We start from the raw sequence: 18503 nt of genomic DNA, 5'->3' as shown, positions 1-18503 counted from the left end.
AGTATAAGCTTTGCCCACTTTATCAAACAACTTCCTACACACTGTTATAAACTGAGGGAGCTAGGGAACATTGTCTCTCTACTGTGTTATAGAGTGTAGTACTACATTTCAGTTAAGTGTAAGGCTTTCCAAAGCTTCTGAACATGTTTCTTTCTCTATTTCAATGGTATTCTATCTTATATAACACACATTTACCACTCTAGTCTCCTTTAAGTAAACAATATAGGATTCATACCGTGTTTCATGTGATCTTAACTCCAATTAAGTATTTCCCGGATTTAGCTACCTTTTCTACACTAAGAACTGACTTGGAGAATCTCTTTCAGCTGTTCTAAAACAAGGTCTCATCTGTTTACAGTCATTTTCACTGAATTATTCATGTTTTCATGTAGTTTCCTATATTCTGACTTCTGGCCCAAGTATAAGCTTTGGCCACTTTATCAAACAACTTCCTACACACTGTTATGAACTGAGGCAGCTAGGGAACATTGTCTCTCAACTGTGTTATAGAGTGTAGTACTACATTTCAGTGAAGTGTAAGGCTTTCCAAAGCTGCCGAACGTGTTTCTTTCTCTATTTCAATGGTATTCTGCCTTGTATTACACACATTTACCACTCTAGTCTCCTTTAAGTAAAGAATATTGGATTCATACAGTGTTTCATGTGATCTTAACTGGAATTAAGGATTTCCCTTATCTTAGCTACCTTTTCTACACTAAGAACTGACTTGGAGATTCTCTTTCAGCTGTTCTAAACAAGTTCTCATCTGTTTACAGTCATTTTCAGTGAATTATTCATGTTTTCATGTAGTTTCCTATATTCTGCCTTCTGGCCCAAGTGTAAGCTTTGACCACTTTATCAAACAACTTCCTACACACTGTTATGAACTGAGGCAGCTCAGGAACATTGTCTCTCAACTGAGTTATAGAGTGTAGTACTACATTTCAGTGAAGTGTAAGGCTTTCCAAAGCTGCCGAACGTGTTTCTTTCTCTATTTCAATGGTATTCTGCCTTGTATAACACACATTTACCACTCTAGTCTCCTTTAAGTAATGAATATAGGATTCATACAGTGTTTGATGTTATCTAAACTCGAATTAAGGATTTCCCTTATCTTAGCTACCTTTTCTACACTAAGAACTGACTTGGAGATTCTCTTTCAGCTGTTCTAAACAAGTTCTCATCTGTTTACAGTCATTTTCACTGAATTATTCATGTTTTCATGTAGTTTCCTATATTCTGCCTTCTGGCCCAAGTATAAGCTTTGCCCACTTTATCAAACAACTTCCTACACACTGTTATAAACTGAGGGAGCTAGGGAACATTGTCTCTCTACTGTGTTATAGAGTGTAGTACTACATTTCAGTTAAGTGTAAGGCTTTCCAAAGCTTCTGAACATGTTTCTTTCTCTATTTCAATGGTATTCTATCTTATATAACACACATTTACCACTCTAGTCTCCTTTAAGTAAACAATATAGGATTCATACCGTGTTTCATGTGATCTTAACTCCAATTAAGTATTTCCCGGATTTAGCTACCTTTTCTACACTAAGAACTGACTTGGAGAATCTCTTTCAGCTGTTCTAAAACAAGGTCTCATCTGTTTACAGTCATTTTCACTGAATTATTCATGTTTTCATGTAGTTTCCTATATTCTGACTTCTGGCCCAAGTATAAGCTTTGGCCACTTTATCAAACAACTTCCTACACACTGTTATGAACTGAGGCAGCTAGGGAACATTGTCTCTCAACTGTGTTATAGAGTGTAGTACTACATTTCAGTGAAGTGTAAGGCTTTCCAAAGCTGCCGAACGTGTTTCTTTCTCTATTTCAATGGTATTCTGCCTTGTATAACACACATTTACCACTCTAGTCTCCTTTAAGTAAACAATATAGGATTCATACACTGTTTCATGTGATCTTAACTCCAATTAAGGATTTCCCGTATTAGCTACCTTTTCTACACTAAGAACTGACTTGGAGAATCTCTTTGAGCTGTTCTAAACAAGTTCTCATCTGTTTACAGTCATTTTCAGTGAATTAATCATGTTTTCATGTAGTTTCCTATATTCTGCCTTCTGGTCCAAGTATAAGCTTTGCCCACTTTATCAAACAACTTCCTACACACTGTTATGAACTGAGGCAGCTCGGGAACATTGTCTTTCAACTGTGTTATAGAGTGTCGTACTACATTTCAGTGAAGTGTAAGGCTTTCCAAAGCTTCCGAACGTGTTTCTTTCTCTATTTTAATGGTATTCTGCCTTGTATAACACACATTTACCACTCTAGTCTCCTTTAAGTAATGAATATAGGATTCATACAGTGTTTGATGTTATCTAAACTCGAATTAAGGATTTCCCTTATCTTAGCTACCTTTTCTACACTAAGAACTGACTTGGAGATTCTCTTTCAGCTGTTCTAAACAAGTTCTCATCTGTTTACAGTCATTTTCACTGAATTATTCATGTTTTCATGTAGTTTCCTATATTCTGCCTTCTGGCCCAAGTATAAGCTTTGCCCAGTTTATCAAACACCTTCCTACAAACTGTTATGAACTGAGGCAGCTATGGAACATTGTCTCTCAACTGTGTTATAGAGTGTAGTACTACATTTCAGTGAAGTGTAAGGCTTTCCAAAGCTGCCGAACGTGTTTCTTTCTCTATTTCAATGGTATTCGGTCTTGTATAACACACATTTACCACTCTAGTCTCTTTTAAGTAAAGAATATTGGATTCATACAGTGTTTGATGTTATCTAAACTCGAATTAAGGATTTCCCTTATCTTAGCTACCTTTTCTACACTAAGAACTGACTTGGAGATTCTCTTTCAGCTGTTCTAAACAAGTTCTCATCTGTTTACAGTCATTTTCAGTGAATTATTCATGTTTTCATGTAGTTTCCTATATTCTGCCTTCTGGCCCAAGTATACGCTTTGACCACTTTATCAAACAACTTCCTACACACTGTTATGAACTGAGGCAGCTCAGGAACACTGTCTCTCAACTGAGTTATAGAGTGTAGTACTACATTTCAGTGAAGTGTAAGGCTTTCCAAAGCTGCCGAACGTGTTTCTTTCTCTATTTCAATGGTATTCTGCCTTGTATAACACACATTTACCACTCTAGTCTCCTTTAAGTAATGAATATAGGATTCATACAGTGTTTGATGTTATCTAAACTCGAATTAAGGATTTCCCTTATCTTAGCTACCTTTTCTACACTAAGAACTGACTTGGAGATTCTCTTTCAGCTGTTCTAAAACAAGTTCTCATTTGTTTAGACTCATTTTCACTGAATTATTCATGTTTTCATGTAGTTTCCTATATTCTGACTTCTGGCCCAAGTATAAGCTTTGGCCACTTTATCAAACAACTACCTACACACTGTTATGAACTGAGGCAGCTAGGGAACATTGTCTCTCAACTGTGTTATAGAGTGTAGTACTACATTTCAGTGAAGTGTAAGGCTTTCCAAAGCTGCCGAACGTGTTTCTTTCTGTATTTCAATGGTATCCTGCCTTGTATAAAACACATTTACCACTCTAGTCTCCTTTAAGTAAAGAATATAGGATTCATACAGTGTTTCATGTGATCTTAACTGGAATTAAGGATTTCCCTTATCTTAGCTACCTTTTCTACACTAAGAACTGACTTGGAGATTCTCTTTCAGCCGTTCTAAACAAGTTCTCATCTGTTTACAGTCATTTTCACTGAATTATTCATGTTTTCATTTAGTTTCTTATATTCTGCCTTCTGGCCCAAGTATAAGCTTTGCCCACTTTATCAAACACCTTCCTACAATCTGTTATGAACTGAGGCAGCTATGGAACATTGTCTCTCAACTGTGTTATAGAGTGTAGGATTACATTTCAGTGAAGTGTAAGGCTTTCCAAAGCTGCGTAATGTGTTTCTTTCTCTATGTCAATTGTATTCTGCCTTATATAACACACATTTACCACTCTAGTCTCCTTTAAGTAATGAATATAGGATTCATACAGTGTTTGATGTTATCTTAACTCGAATTAAGGATTTCCCTTATCTTAGCTACCTTTTCTACACTAAGAACTGACTGGGAGATTCTCTTTCAGCTGTTCTAAACAAGTTCTCATCTGTTTACGGTCATTTTCACTGAATTATTCATGTTTTCATGTAGTTTCCTATATTCTGCTTTCTGGTCCAAGTATAAGCTTTGCCCACTTTATCAAACAACTTCCTAAACACTGTTATGAACTGAGGCAGCTAGGGAACATTGTCTCTCAACTGTGTTATAGAGTGTAGTACTACATTTCAGTGAAGTGTAAGGCTTTCCAAAGCTGCCGAACGTGTTTCTTTCTCTATTTCAATGGTATTCTGCCTTGTATAACACACATTTACCAATCTAGTCTCTTTAAGTAAAGAATATTGGATTCATACAGTGTTTCATGTGATCTTAACTGGAATTAAGGATTTCCCTTATCTTAGCTACTTTTCTACACTAAGAACTGACTTGGAGATTCTCTTTCAGCTGTTCTAAACAAGTTCTCATCTGTTTACAGTCATTTTCACTGAATTATTCATGTTTTCATGTAGTTTCCTATATTCTGCCTTCTGGCCCAAGTATAAGCTTTGCCCACTTTATCAAACAACTTCCTACACACTGTTATGAACTGAGGCAGCTCGGGAACATTGTCTCTCAACTGAGTTATAGAGTGTAGTACTACATTTCAGTGAAGTGTAAGGCTTTCCAAAGCTGCCGAACGTGTTTCTTTCTCTATTTCAATGGTATTCTGCCTTGTATAACACACATTTACCACTCTAGTCTCCTTTAAGTAATGAATATAGGATTCATACAGTGTTTGATGTTATCTAAACTCGAATTAAGGATTTCCCTTATCTTAGCTACCTTTTCTACACTAAGAACTGACTTGGAGATTCTCTTTCAGCTGTTCTAAACAAGTTCTCATCTGTTTACAGTCATTTTCACTGAATTATTCATGTTTTCATGTAGTTTCCTATATTCTGCCTTCTGGCCCAAGTATAAGCTTTGCCCACTTTATCAAACAACTTCCTACACACTGTTATAAACTGAGGGAGCTAGGGAACATTGTCTCTCTACTGTGTTATAGAGTGTAGTACTACATTTCAGTTAAGTGTAAGGCTTTCCAAAGCTTCTGAACATGTTTCTTTCTCTATTTCAATGGTATTCTATCTTATATAACACACATTTACCACTCTAGTCTCCTTTAAGTAAACAATATAGGATTCATACCGTGTTTCATGTGATCTTAACTCCAATTAAGTATTTCCCGGATTTAGCTACCTTTTCTACACTAAGAACTGACTTGGAGAATCTCTTTCAGCTGTTCTAAAACAAGGTCTCATCTGTTTACAGTCATTTTCACTGAATTATTCATGTTTTCATGTAGTTTCCTATATTCTGACTTCTGGCCCAAGTATAAGCTTTGGCCACTTTATCAAACAACTTCCTACACACTGTTATGAACTGAGGCAGCTAGGGAACATTGTCTCTCAACTGTGTTATAGAGTGTAGTACTACATTTCAGTGAAGTGTAAGGCTTTCCAAAGCTGCCGAACGTGTTTCTTTCTCTATTTCAATGGTATTCTGCCTTGTATAACACACATTTACCACTCTAGTCTCCTTTAAGTAAACAATATAGGATTCATACACTGTTTCATGTGATCTTAACTCCAATTAAGGATTTCCCGTATTAGCTACCTTTTCTACACTAAGAACTGACTTGGAGAATCTCTTTGAGCTGTTCTAAACAAGTTCTCATCTGTTTACAGTCATTTTCAGTGAATTAATCATGTTTTCATGTAGTTTCCTATATTCTGCCTTCTGGTCCAAGTATAAGCTTTGCCCACTTTATCAAACAACTTCCTACACACTGTTATGAACTGAGGCAGCTCGGGAACATTGTCTTTCAACTGTGTTATAGAGTGTCGTACTACATTTCAGTGAAGTGTAAGGCTTTCCAAAGCTTCCGAACGTGTTTCTTTCTCTATTTTAATGGTATTCTGCCTTGTATAACACACATTTACCACTCTAGTCTCCTTTAAGTAATGAATATAGGATTCATACAGTGTTTGATGTTATCTAAACTCGAATTAAGGATTTCCCTTATCTTAGCTACCTTTTCTACACTAAGAACTGACTTGGAGATTCTCTTTCAGCTGTTCTAAACAAGTTCTCATCTGTTTACAGTCATTTTCACTGAATTATTCATGTTTTCATGTAGTTTCCTATATTCTGCCTTCTGGCCCAAGTATAAGCTTTGCCCAGTTTATCAAACACCTTCCTACAAACTGTTATGAACTGAGGCAGCTATGGAACATTGTCTCTCAACTGTGTTATAGAGTGTAGTACTACATTTCAGTGAAGTGTAAGGCTTTCCAAAGCTGCCGAACGTGTTTCTTTCTCTATTTCAATGGTATTCGGTCTTGTATAACACACATTTACCACTCTAGTCTCTTTTAAGTAAAGAATATTGGATTCATACAGTGTTTGATGTTATCTAAACTCGAATTAAGGATTTCCCTTATCTTAGCTACCTTTTCTACACTAAGAACTGACTTGGAGATTCTCTTTCAGCTGTTCTAAACAAGTTCTCATCTGTTTACAGTCATTTTCAGTGAATTATTCATGTTTTCATGTAGTTTCCTATATTCTGCCTTCTGGCCCAAGTATACGCTTTGACCACTTTATCAAACAACTTCCTACACACTGTTATGAACTGAGGCAGCTCAGGAACACTGTCTCTCAACTGAGTTATAGAGTGTAGTACTACATTTCAGTGAAGTGTAAGGCTTTCCAAAGCTGCCGAACGTGTTTCTTTCTCTATTTCAATGGTATTCTGCCTTGTATAACACACATTTACCACTCTAGTCTCCTTTAAGTAATGAATATAGGATTCATACAGTGTTTGATGTTATCTAAACTCGAATTAAGGATTTCCCTTATCTTAGCTACCTTTTCTACACTAAGAACTGACTTGGAGATTCTCTTTCAGCTGTTCTAAAACAAGTTCTCATTTGTTTAGACTCATTTTCACTGAATTATTCATGTTTTCATGTAGTTTCCTATATTCTGACTTCTGGCCCAAGTATAAGCTTTGGCCACTTTATCAAACAACTACCTACACACTGTTATGAACTGAGGCAGCTAGGGAACATTGTCTCTCAACTGTGTTATAGAGTGTAGTACTACATTTCAGTGAAGTGTAAGGCTTTCCAAAGCTGCCGAACGTGTTTCTTTCTGTATTTCAATGGTATCCTGCCTTGTATAAAACACATTTACCACTCTAGTCTCCTTTAAGTAAAGAATATAGGATTCATACAGTGTTTCATGTGATCTTAACTGGAATTAAGGATTTCCCTTATCTTAGCTACCTTTTCTACACTAAGAACTGACTTGGAGATTCTCTTTCAGCCGTTCTAAACAAGTTCTCATCTGTTTACAGTCATTTTCACTGAATTATTCATGTTTTCATTTAGTTTCTTATATTCTGCCTTCTGGCCCAAGTATAAGCTTTGCCCACTTTATCAAACACCTTCCTACAATCTGTTATGAACTGAGGCAGCTATGGAACATTGTCTCTCAACTGTGTTATAGAGTGTAGGATTACATTTCAGTGAAGTGTAAGGCTTTCCAAAGCTGCGTAATGTGTTTCTTTCTCTATGTCAATTGTATTCTGCCTTATATAACACACATTTACCACTCTAGTCTCCTTTAAGTAATGAATATAGGATTCATACAGTGTTTGATGTTATCTTAACTCGAATTAAGGATTTCCCTTATCTTAGCTACCTTTTCTACACTAAGAACTGACTGGGAGATTCTCTTTCAGCTGTTCTAAACAAGTTCTCATCTGTTTACGGTCATTTTCACTGAATTATTCATGTTTTCATGTAGTTTCCTATATTCTGCTTTCTGGTCCAAGTATAAGCTTTGCCCACTTTATCAAACAACTTCCTAAACACTGTTATGAACTGAGGCAGCTAGGGAACATTGTCTCTCAACTGTGTTATAGAGTGTAGTACTACATTTCAGTGAAGTGTAAGGCTTTCCAAAGCTGCCGAACGTGTTTCTTTCTCTATTTCAATGGTATTCTGCCTTGTATAACACACATTTACCAATCTAGTCTCTTTAAGTAAAGAATATTGGATTCATACAGTGTTTCATGTGATCTTAACTGGAATTAAGGATTTCCCTTATCTTAGCTACTTTTCTACACTAAGAACTGACTTGGAGATTCTCTTTCAGCTGTTCTAAACAAGTTCTCATCTGTTTACAGTCATTTTCACTGAATTATTCATGTTTTCATGTAGTTTCCTATATTCTGCCTTCTGGCCCAAGTATAAGCTTTGCCCACTTTATCAAACAACTTCCTACACACTGTTATGAACTGAGGCAGTTCGGGAACATTGTCTCTCAACTGTGTTATAGAGTGTAGTACTACATTTCAGTGAAGTGTAAGGCTTTCCAAAGCTGCCGAACGTGTTTCTTTCTCTATTTCAATGGTATTCTGCCTTGTATAACACACATTTACCACTCTAGTCTCCTTTAAGTAATGAATATAGGATTCATACAGTGTTTGATGTTATCTAAACTAGAATTAAGGATTTCCCTTATCTTAGCTACCTTTTCTACACTAAGAACTGACTTGGAGATTCTCTTTCAGCTGTTCTAAACAAGTTCTCATCTGTTTACAGTCATTTTCACTGAATTATTCATGTTTTCATGTAGTTTCCTATATTCTGCCTTCTGGCCCAAGTATACGCTTTGCCCACTTTATCAAACAACTTCCTACACACTGTTATAAACTGAGGGAGCTAGGGAACATTGTCTCTCAACTGTGTTATAGAGTGTAGTACTACATTTCAGTGAAGTGTAAGGCTTTCCAAAGCTTCTGAACATGTTTCTTTCTCTATTTCAATGGTATTCTATCTTATATAACACACATTTACCACTCTAGTCTCCTTTAAGTAAAGAATATAGGATTCATACAGTGTTTCATGTGATCTTAACTGGAATTAAGGATTTCCCTTATCTTTGCTACCTTTTCTACACTAAGAACTGACTTGGAGATTCTCTTTCAGCCGTTCTAAACAAGTTCTCATCTGTTTACAGTCATTTTCACTGAATTATTCATGTTTTCATTTAGTTTCCTATATTCTGCCTTCTGGCCCAAGTATAAGCTTTGCCCACTTTATCAAACACCTTCCTACAAACTGTTATGAACTGAGGCAGCTATGGAACATTGTCTCTCAACTGTGTTATAGAGTGTAGGATTACATTTCAGTGAAGTGTAAGGCTTTCCAAAGCTGCGGAACGTGTTTCTTTCTCTATGTCAATTGTATTCTGCCTTATATAACACACATTTACCACTCTAGTCTCCTTTAAGTAATGAATATAGGATTCATACAGTGTTTGATGTTATCTTAACTCGAATTAAGGATTTCCCTTATTTTAGCTACCTTTTCTACACTAAGAACTGACTTGGAGATTCTCTTTCAGCTGTTCTAAACAAGTTCTCATCTGTTTACAGTCATTTTCACTGAATTATTCATGTTTTCATGTAGTTTCCTATATTCTGCCTTCTGGCCCAAGTATAAGCTTTGCCCACTTTATCAAACAACTTCCTACACACTGTTATGAACTGAGGCAGCTCGGGAACATTGTCTCTCAACTGTGTTATAGAGTGTAGTACTACATTTCAGTGAAGTGTAAGGCTTTCCAAAGCTGCTGAACGTGTTTCTTTCTCTATTTCAATGGTATTCTGCCTTGTATAACACACATTTACCACTCTAGTCTCCTTTAAGTAATGAATATAGGATTCATACAGTGTTTGATGTTATCTAAACTCGAATTAAGGATTTCCCTTATCTTAGCTACCTTTTCTACACTAAGAACTGACTTGGAGATTCTCTTTCAGCTGTTCTAAACAAGTTCTCATCTGTTTACAGTCATTTTCACTGAATTATTCATGTTTTCATGTAGTTTCCTATATTCTCCCTTCTGGCCCAAGTATAAGCTTTGCCCACTTTATCAAACACCTTCCTACAAACTGTTATGAACTGAGGCAGCTATGGAACATTGTCTCTCAACTGTGTTATAGAGTGTAGGACTACATTTCAGTGAAGTGTAAGGCTTTCCAAAGCTGCCGAACCTGTTTCTTTCTCTATGTCAATGGTATTCTGCCTTATATAACACACATTTACCACTCTAGTCTCCTTTAAGTAATGAATATAGGATTCATACAGTGTTTGATGTTATCTTAACTCGAATTAAGGATTTCCCTTATCTTAGCTACCTTTTCTACACTAAGAACTTACTTGGAGATTCTCTTTCATCTGTTCTAAACAAGTTCTCATCTGTTTACTGTCATTTTCACTGAATTATTCATGTTTTCATGTAGTTTCCTATATTCTGCTTTCTGGTCCAAGTATAAGCTTTGCCCACTTTGTCAAACAACTTCCTACACACTGGTATGAACTGAGGCAGCTCGGGAACATTGTCTCTCAACTGTGTTATAGAGTGTAGTACTACATTTCAGTGAAGTGTAAGGCTTTCCAAAGCTGCGGAACGTGTTTCTTTCTCTATGTCAATTGTATTCTGCCTTATATAACACACATTTACCACTCTAGTCCCTTTAAGTAATGAATATAGGATTCATACAGTGTTTGATGTTATCTTAACTCGAATTAAGGATTTCCCTTATTTTAGCTACCTTTTCTACACTAAGAACTGACTTGGAGATTCTCTTTCAGCTGTTCTAAACAAGTTCTCATCTGTTTACGGTCATTTTCACTGAATTATTCATGTTTTCATGTAGTTTCCTATATTCTGCTTTCTGGTCCAAGTATAAGCTTTGCCCACTTTGTCAAACAACTTCCTACACACTGGTATGAACTGAGGCAGCTCGGGAACATTGTCTCTCAATTGTGTTATAGAGTGTAGTACTACATTTCAGTGAAGTGTAAGGCTTTCCAAAGCTGCGGAACGTGTTTCTTTCTCTATGTCAATTGTATTCTGCCTTATATAACACACATTTACCACTCTAGTCTCCTTTAAGTAATGAATATAGGATTCATACAGTGTTTGATGTTATCTTAACTCGAATTAAGGATTTCCCTTATTTTAGCTACCTTTTCTACACTAAGAACTGACTTGGAGATTCTCTTTCAGCTGTTCTAAACAAGTTCTCATCTGTTTACAGTCATTTTCACTGAATTATTCATGTTTTCATGTAGTTTCCTATATTCTGCCTTCTGGCCCAAGTATAAGCTTTGCCCACTTTATCAAACAACTTCCTACACACTGTTATAAACTGAGGGAGCTAGGGAACATTGTCTCTCTACTGTGTTATAGAGTGTAGTACTACATTTCAGTTAAGTGTAAGGCTTTCCAAAGCTTCTGAACATGTTTCTTTCTCTATTTCAATGGTATTCTATCTTATATAACACACATTTACCACTCTAGTCTCCTTTAAGTAAACAATATAGGATTCATACCGTGTTTCATGTGATCTTAACTCCAATTAAGTATTTCCCGGATTTAGCTACCTTTTCTACACTAAGAACTGACTTGGAGAATCTCTTTCAGCTGTTCTAAAACAAGGTCTCATCTGTTTACAGTCATTTTCACTGAATTATTCATGTTTTCATGTAGTTTCCTATATTCTGACTTCTGGCCCAAGTATAAGCTTTGGCCACTTTATCAAACAACTTCCTACACACTGTTATGAACTGAGGCAGCTAGGGAACATTGTCTCTCAACTGTGTTATAGAGTGTAGTACTACATTTCAGTGAAGTGTAAGGCTTTCCAAAGCTGCCGAACGTGTTTCTTTCTCTATTTCAATGGTATTCTGCCTTGTATTACACACATTTACCACTCTAGTCTCCTTTAAGTAAAGAATATTGGATTCATACAGTGTTTCATGTGATCTTAACTGGAATTAAGGATTTCCCTTATCTTAGCTACCTTTTCTACACTAAGAACTGACTTGGAGATTCTCTTTCAGCTGTTCTAAACAAGTTCTCATCTGTTTACAGTCATTTTCAGTGAATTATTCATGTTTTCATGTAGTTTCCTATATTCTGCCTTCTGGCCCAAGTGTAAGCTTTGACCACTTTATCAAACAACTTCCTACACACTGTTATGAACTGAGGCAGCTCAGGAACATTGTCTCTCAACTGAGTTATAGAGTGTAGTACTACATTTCAGTGAAGTGTAAGGCTTTCCAAAGCTGCCGAACGTGTTTCTTTCTCTATTTCAATGGTATTCTGCCTTGTATAACACACATTTACCACTCTAGTCTCCTTTAAGTAATGAATATAGGATTCATACAGTGTTTGATGTTATCTAAACTCGAATTAAGGATTTCCCTTATCTTAGCTACCTTTTCTACACTAAGAACTGACTTGGAGATTCTCTTTCAGCTGTTCTAAACAAGTTCTCATCTGTTTACAGTCATTTTCACTGAATTATTCATGTTTTCATGTAGTTTCCTATATTCTGCCTTCTGGCCCAAGTATAAGCTTTGCCCACTTTATCAAACAACTTCCTACACACTGTTATAAACTGAGGGAGCTAGGGAACATTGTCTCTCTACTGTGTTATAGAGTGTAGTACTACATTTCAGTTAAGTGTAAGGCTTTCCAAAGCTTCTGAACATGTTTCTTTCTCTATTTCAATGGTATTCTATCTTATATAACACACATTTACCACTCTAGTCTCCTTTAAGTAAACAATATAGGATTCATACCGTGTTTCATGTGATCTTAACTCCAATTAAGTATTTCCCGGATTTAGCTACCTTTTCTACACTAAGAACTGACTTGGAGAATCTCTTTCAGCTGTTCTAAAACAAGGTCTCATCTGTTTACAGTCATTTTCACTGAATTATTCATGTTTTCATGTAGTTTCCTATATTCTGACTTCTGGCCCAAGTATAAGCTTTGGCCACTTTATCAAACAACTTCCTACACACTGTTATGAACTGAGGCAGCTAGGGAACATTGTCTCTCAACTGTGTTATAGAGTGTAGTACTACATTTCAGTGAAGTGTAAGGCTTTCCAAAGCTGCCGAACGTGTTTCTTTCTCTATTTCAATGGTATTCTGCCTTGTATAACACACATTTACCACTCTAGTCTCCTTTAAGTAAACAATATAGGATTCATACACTGTTTCATGTGATCTTAACTCCAATTAAGGATTTCCCGTATTAGCTACCTTTTCTACACTAAGAACTGACTTGGAGAATCTCTTTGAGCTGTTCTAAACAAGTTCTCATCTGTTTACAGTCATTTTCAGTGAATTAATCATGTTTTCATGTAGTTTCCTATATTCTGCCTTCTGGTCCAAGTATAAGCTTTGCCCACTTTATCAAACAACTTCCTACACACTGTTATGAACTGAGGCAGCTCGGGAACATTGTCTTTCAACTGTGTTATAGAGTGTCGTACTACATTTCAGTGAAGTGTAAGGCTTTCCAAAGCTTCCGAACGTGTTTCTTTCTCTATTTTAATGGTATTCTGCCTTGTATAACACACATTTACCACTCTAGTCTCCTTTAAGTAATGAATATAGGATTCATACAGTGTTTGATGTTATCTAAACTCGAATTAAGGATTTCCCTTATCTTAGCTACCTTTTCTACACTAAGAACTGACTTGGAGATTCTCTTTCAGCTGTTCTAAACAAGTTCTCATCTGTTTACAGTCATTTTCACTGAATTATTCATGTTTTCATGTAGTTTCCTATATTCTGCCTTCTGGCCCAAGTATAAGCTTTGCCCAGTTTATCAAACACCTTCCTACAAACTGTTATGAACTGAGGCAGCTATGGAACATTGTCTCTCAACTGTGTTATAGAGTGTAGTACTACATTTCAGTGAAGTGTAAGGCTTTCCAAAGCTGCCGAACGTGTTTCTTTCTCTATTTCAATGGTATTCGGTCTTGTATAACACACATTTACCACTCTAGTCTCTTTTAAGTAAAGAATATTGGATTCATACAGTGTTTGATGTTATCTAAACTCGAATTAAGGATTTCCCTTATCTTAGCTACCTTTTCTACACTAAGAACTGACTTGGAGATTCTCTTTCAGCTGTTCTAAACAAGTTCTCATCTGTTTACAGTCATTTTCAGTGAATTATTCATGTTTTCATGTAGTTTCCTATATTCTGCCTTCTGGCCCAAGTATACGCTTTGACCACTTTATCAAACAACTTCCTACACACTGTTATGAACTGAGGCAGCTCAGGAACACTGTCTCTCAACTGAGTTATAGAGTGTAGTACTACATTTCAGTGAAGTGTAAGGCTTTCCAAAGCTGCCGAACGTGTTTCTTTCTCTATTTCAATGGTATTCTGCCTTGTATAACACACATTTACCACTCTAGTCTCCTTTAAGTAATGAATATAGGATTCATACAGTGTTTGATGTTATCTAAACTCGAATTAAGGATTTCCCTTATCTTAGCTACCTTTTCTACACTAAGAACTGACTTGGAGATTCTCTTTCAGCTGTTCTAAAACAAGTTCTCATTTGTTTAGACTCATTTTCACTGAATTATTCATGTTTTCATGTAGTTTCCTATATTCTGACTTCTGGCCCAAGTATAAGCTTTGGCCACTTTATCAAACAACTACCTACACACTGTTATGAACTGAGGCAGCTAGGGAACATTGTCTCTCAACTGTGTTATAGAGTGTAGTACTACATTTCAGTGAAGTGTAAGGCTTTCCAAAGCTGCCGAACGTGTTTCTTTCTGTATTTCAATGGTATCCTGCCTTGTATAAAACACATTTACCACTCTAGTCTCCTTTAAGTAAAGAATATAGGATTCATACAGTGTTTCATGTGATCTTAACTGGAATTAAGGATTTCCCTTATCTTAGCTACCTTTTCTACACTAAGAACTGACTTGGAGATTCTCTTTCAGCCGTTCTAAACAAGTTCTCATCTGTTTACAGTCATTTTCACTGAATTATTCATGTTTTCATTTAGTTTCTTATATTCTGCCTTCTGGCCCAAGTATAAGCTTTGCCCACTTTATCAAACACCTTCCTACAATCTGTTATGAACTGAGGCAGCTATGGAACATTGTCTCTCAACTGTGTTATAGAGTGTAGGATTACATTTCAGTGAAGTGTAAGGCTTTCCAAAGCTGCGTAATGTGTTTCTTTCTCTATGTCAATTGTATTCTGCCTTATATAACACACATTTACCACTCTAGTCTCCTTTAAGTAATGAATATAGGATTCATACAGTGTTTGATGTTATCTTAACTCGAATTAAGGATTTCCCTTATCTTAGCTACCTTTTCTACACTAAGAACTGACTGGGAGATTCTCTTTCAGCTGTTCTAAACAAGTTCTCATCTGTTTACGGTCATTTTCACTGAATTATTCATGTTTTCATGTAGTTTCCTATATTCTGCTTTCTGGTCCAAGTATAAGCTTTGCCCACTTTATCAAACAACTTCCTAAACACTGTTATGAACTGAGGCAGCTAGGGAACATTGTCTCTCAACTGTGTTATAGAGTGTAGTACTACATTTCAGTGAAGTGTAAGGCTTTCCAAAGCTGCCGAACGTGTTTCTTTCTCTATTTCAATGGTATTCTGCCTTGTATAACACACATTTACCAATCTAGTCTCTTTAAGTAAAGAATATTGGATTCATACAGTGTTTCATGTGATCTTAACTGGAATTAAGGATTTCCCTTATCTTAGCTACTTTTCTACACTAAGAACTGACTTGGAGATTCTCTTTCAGCTGTTCTAAACAAGTTCTCATCTGTTTACAGTCATTTTCACTGAATTATTCATGTTTTCATGTAGTTTCCTATATTCTGCCTTCTGGCCCAAGTATAAGCTTTGCCCACTTTATCAAACAACTTCCTACACACTGTTATGAACTGAGGCAGTTCGGGAACATTGTCTCTCAACTGTGTTATAGAGTGTAGTACTACATTTCAGTGAAGTGTAAGGCTTTCCAAAGCTGCCGAACGTGTTTCTTTCTCTATTTCAATGGTATTCTGCCTTGTATAACACACATTTACCACTCTAGTCTCCTTTAAGTAATGAATATAGGATTCATACAGTGTTTGATGTTATCTAAACTAGAATTAAGGATTTCCCTTATCTTAGCTACCTTTTCTACACTAAGAACTGACTTGGAGATTCTCTTTCAGCTGTTCTAAACAAGTTCTCATCTGTTTACAGTCATTTTCACTGAATTATTCATGTTTTCATGTAGTTTCCTATATTCTGCCTTCTGGCCCAAGTATACGCTTTGCCCACTTTATCAAACAACTTCCTACACACTGTTATAAACTGAGGGAGCTAGGGAACATTGTCTCTCAACTGTGTTATAGAGTGTAGTACTACATTTCAGTGAAGTGTAAGGCTTTCCAAAGCTTCTGAACATGTTTCTTTCTCTATTTCAATGGTATTCTATCTTATATAACACACATTTACCACTCTAGTCTCCTTTAAGTAAAGAATATAGGATTCATACAGTGTTTCATGTGATCTTAACTGGAATTAAGGATTTCCCTTATCTTTGCTACCTTTTCTACACTAAGAACTGACTTGGAGATTCTCTTTCAGCCGTTCTAAACAAGTTCTCATCTGTTTACAGTCATTTTCACTGAATTATTCATGTTTTCATTTAGTTTCCTATATTCTGCCTTCTGGCCCAAGTATAAGCTTTGCCCACTTTATCAAACACCTTCCTACAAACTGTTATGAACTGAGGCAGCTATGGAACATTGTCTCTCAACTGTGTTATAGAGTGTAGGATTACATTTCAGTGAAGTGTAAGGCTTTCCAAAGCTGCGGAACGTGTTTCTTTCTCTATGTCAATTGTATTCTGCCTTATATAACACACATTTACCACTCTAGTCTCCTTTAAGTAATGAATATAGGATTCATACAGTGTTTGATGTTATCTTAACTCGAATTAAGGATTTCCCTTATTTTAGCTACCTTTTCTACACTAAGAACTGACTTGGAGATTCTCTTTCAGCTGTTCTAAACAAGTTCTCATCTGTTTACAGTCATTTTCACTGAATTATTCATGTTTTCATGTAGTTTCCTATATTCTGCCTTCTGGCCCAAGTATAAGCTTTGCCCACTTTATCAAACAACTTCCTACACACTGTTATGAACTGAGGCAGCTCGGGAACATTGTCTCTCAACTGTGTTATAGAGTGTAGTACTACATTTCAGTGAAGTGTAAGGCTTTCCAAAGCTGCTGAACGTGTTTCTTTCTCTATTTCAATGGTATTCTGCCTTGTATAACACACATTTACCACTCTAGTCTCCTTTAAGTAATGAATATAGGATTCATACAGTGTTTGATGTTATCTAAACTCGAATTAAGGATTTCCCTTATCTTAGCTACCTTTTCTACACTAAGAACTGACTTGGAGATTCTCTTTCAGCTGTTCTAAACAAGTTCTCATCTGTTTACAGTCATTTTCACTGAATTATTCATGTTTTCATGTAGTTTCCTATATTCTCCCTTCTGGCCCAAGTATAAGCTTTGCCCACTTTATCAAACACCTTCCTACAAACTGTTATGAACTGAGGCAGCTATGGAACATTGTCTCTCAACTGTGTTATAGAGTGTAGGACTACATTTCAGTGAAGTGTAAGGCTTTCCAAAGCTGCCGAACCTGTTTCTTTCTCTATGTCAATGGTATTCTGCCTTATATAACACACATTTACCACTCTAGTCTCCTTTAAGTAATGAATATAGGATTCATACAGTGTTTGATGTTATCTTAACTCGAATTAAGGATTTCCCTTATCTTAGCTACCTTTTCTACACTAAGAACTTACTTGGAGATTCTCTTTCATCTGTTCTAAACAAGTTCTCATCTGTTTACTGTCATTTTCACTGAATTATTCATGTTTTCATGTAGTTTCCTATATTCTGCTTTCTGGTCCAAGTATAAGCTTTGCCCACTTTGTCAAACAACTTCCTACACACTGGTATGAACTGAGGCAGCTCGGGAACATTGTCTCTCAACTGTGTTATAGAGTGTAGTACTACATTTCAGTGAAGTGTAAGGCTTTCCAAAGCTGCGGAACGTGTTTCTTTCTCTATGTCAATTGTATTCTGCCTTATATAACACACATTTACCACTCTAGTCCCTTTAAGTAATGAATATAGGATTCATACAGTGTTTGATGTTATCTTAACTCGAATTAAGGATTTCCCTTATTTTAGCTACCTTTTCTACACTAAGAACTGACTTGGAGATTCTCTTTCAGCTGTTCTAAACAAGTTCTCATCTGTTTACGGTCATTTTCACTGAATTATTCATGTTTTCATGTAGTTTCCTATATTCTGCTTTCTGGTCCAAGTATAAGCTTTGCCCACTTTGTCAAACAACTTCCTACACACTGGTATGAACTGAGGCAGCTCGGGAACATTGTCTCTCAATTGTGTTATAGAGTGTAGTACTACATTTCAGTGAAGTGTAA

Source organism: Pipistrellus hanaki, assembly GCF_964339955.1.
Source record: "Pipistrellus hanaki genome assembly, chromosome: 17".
In the NCBI taxonomy this organism is placed as follows: domain Eukaryota; kingdom Metazoa; phylum Chordata; class Mammalia; order Chiroptera; family Vespertilionidae; genus Pipistrellus; species Pipistrellus hanaki.
The sequence above is the reverse complement of the archived record's forward strand: the minus strand, read 5'-3'. Positions refer to the sequence as shown.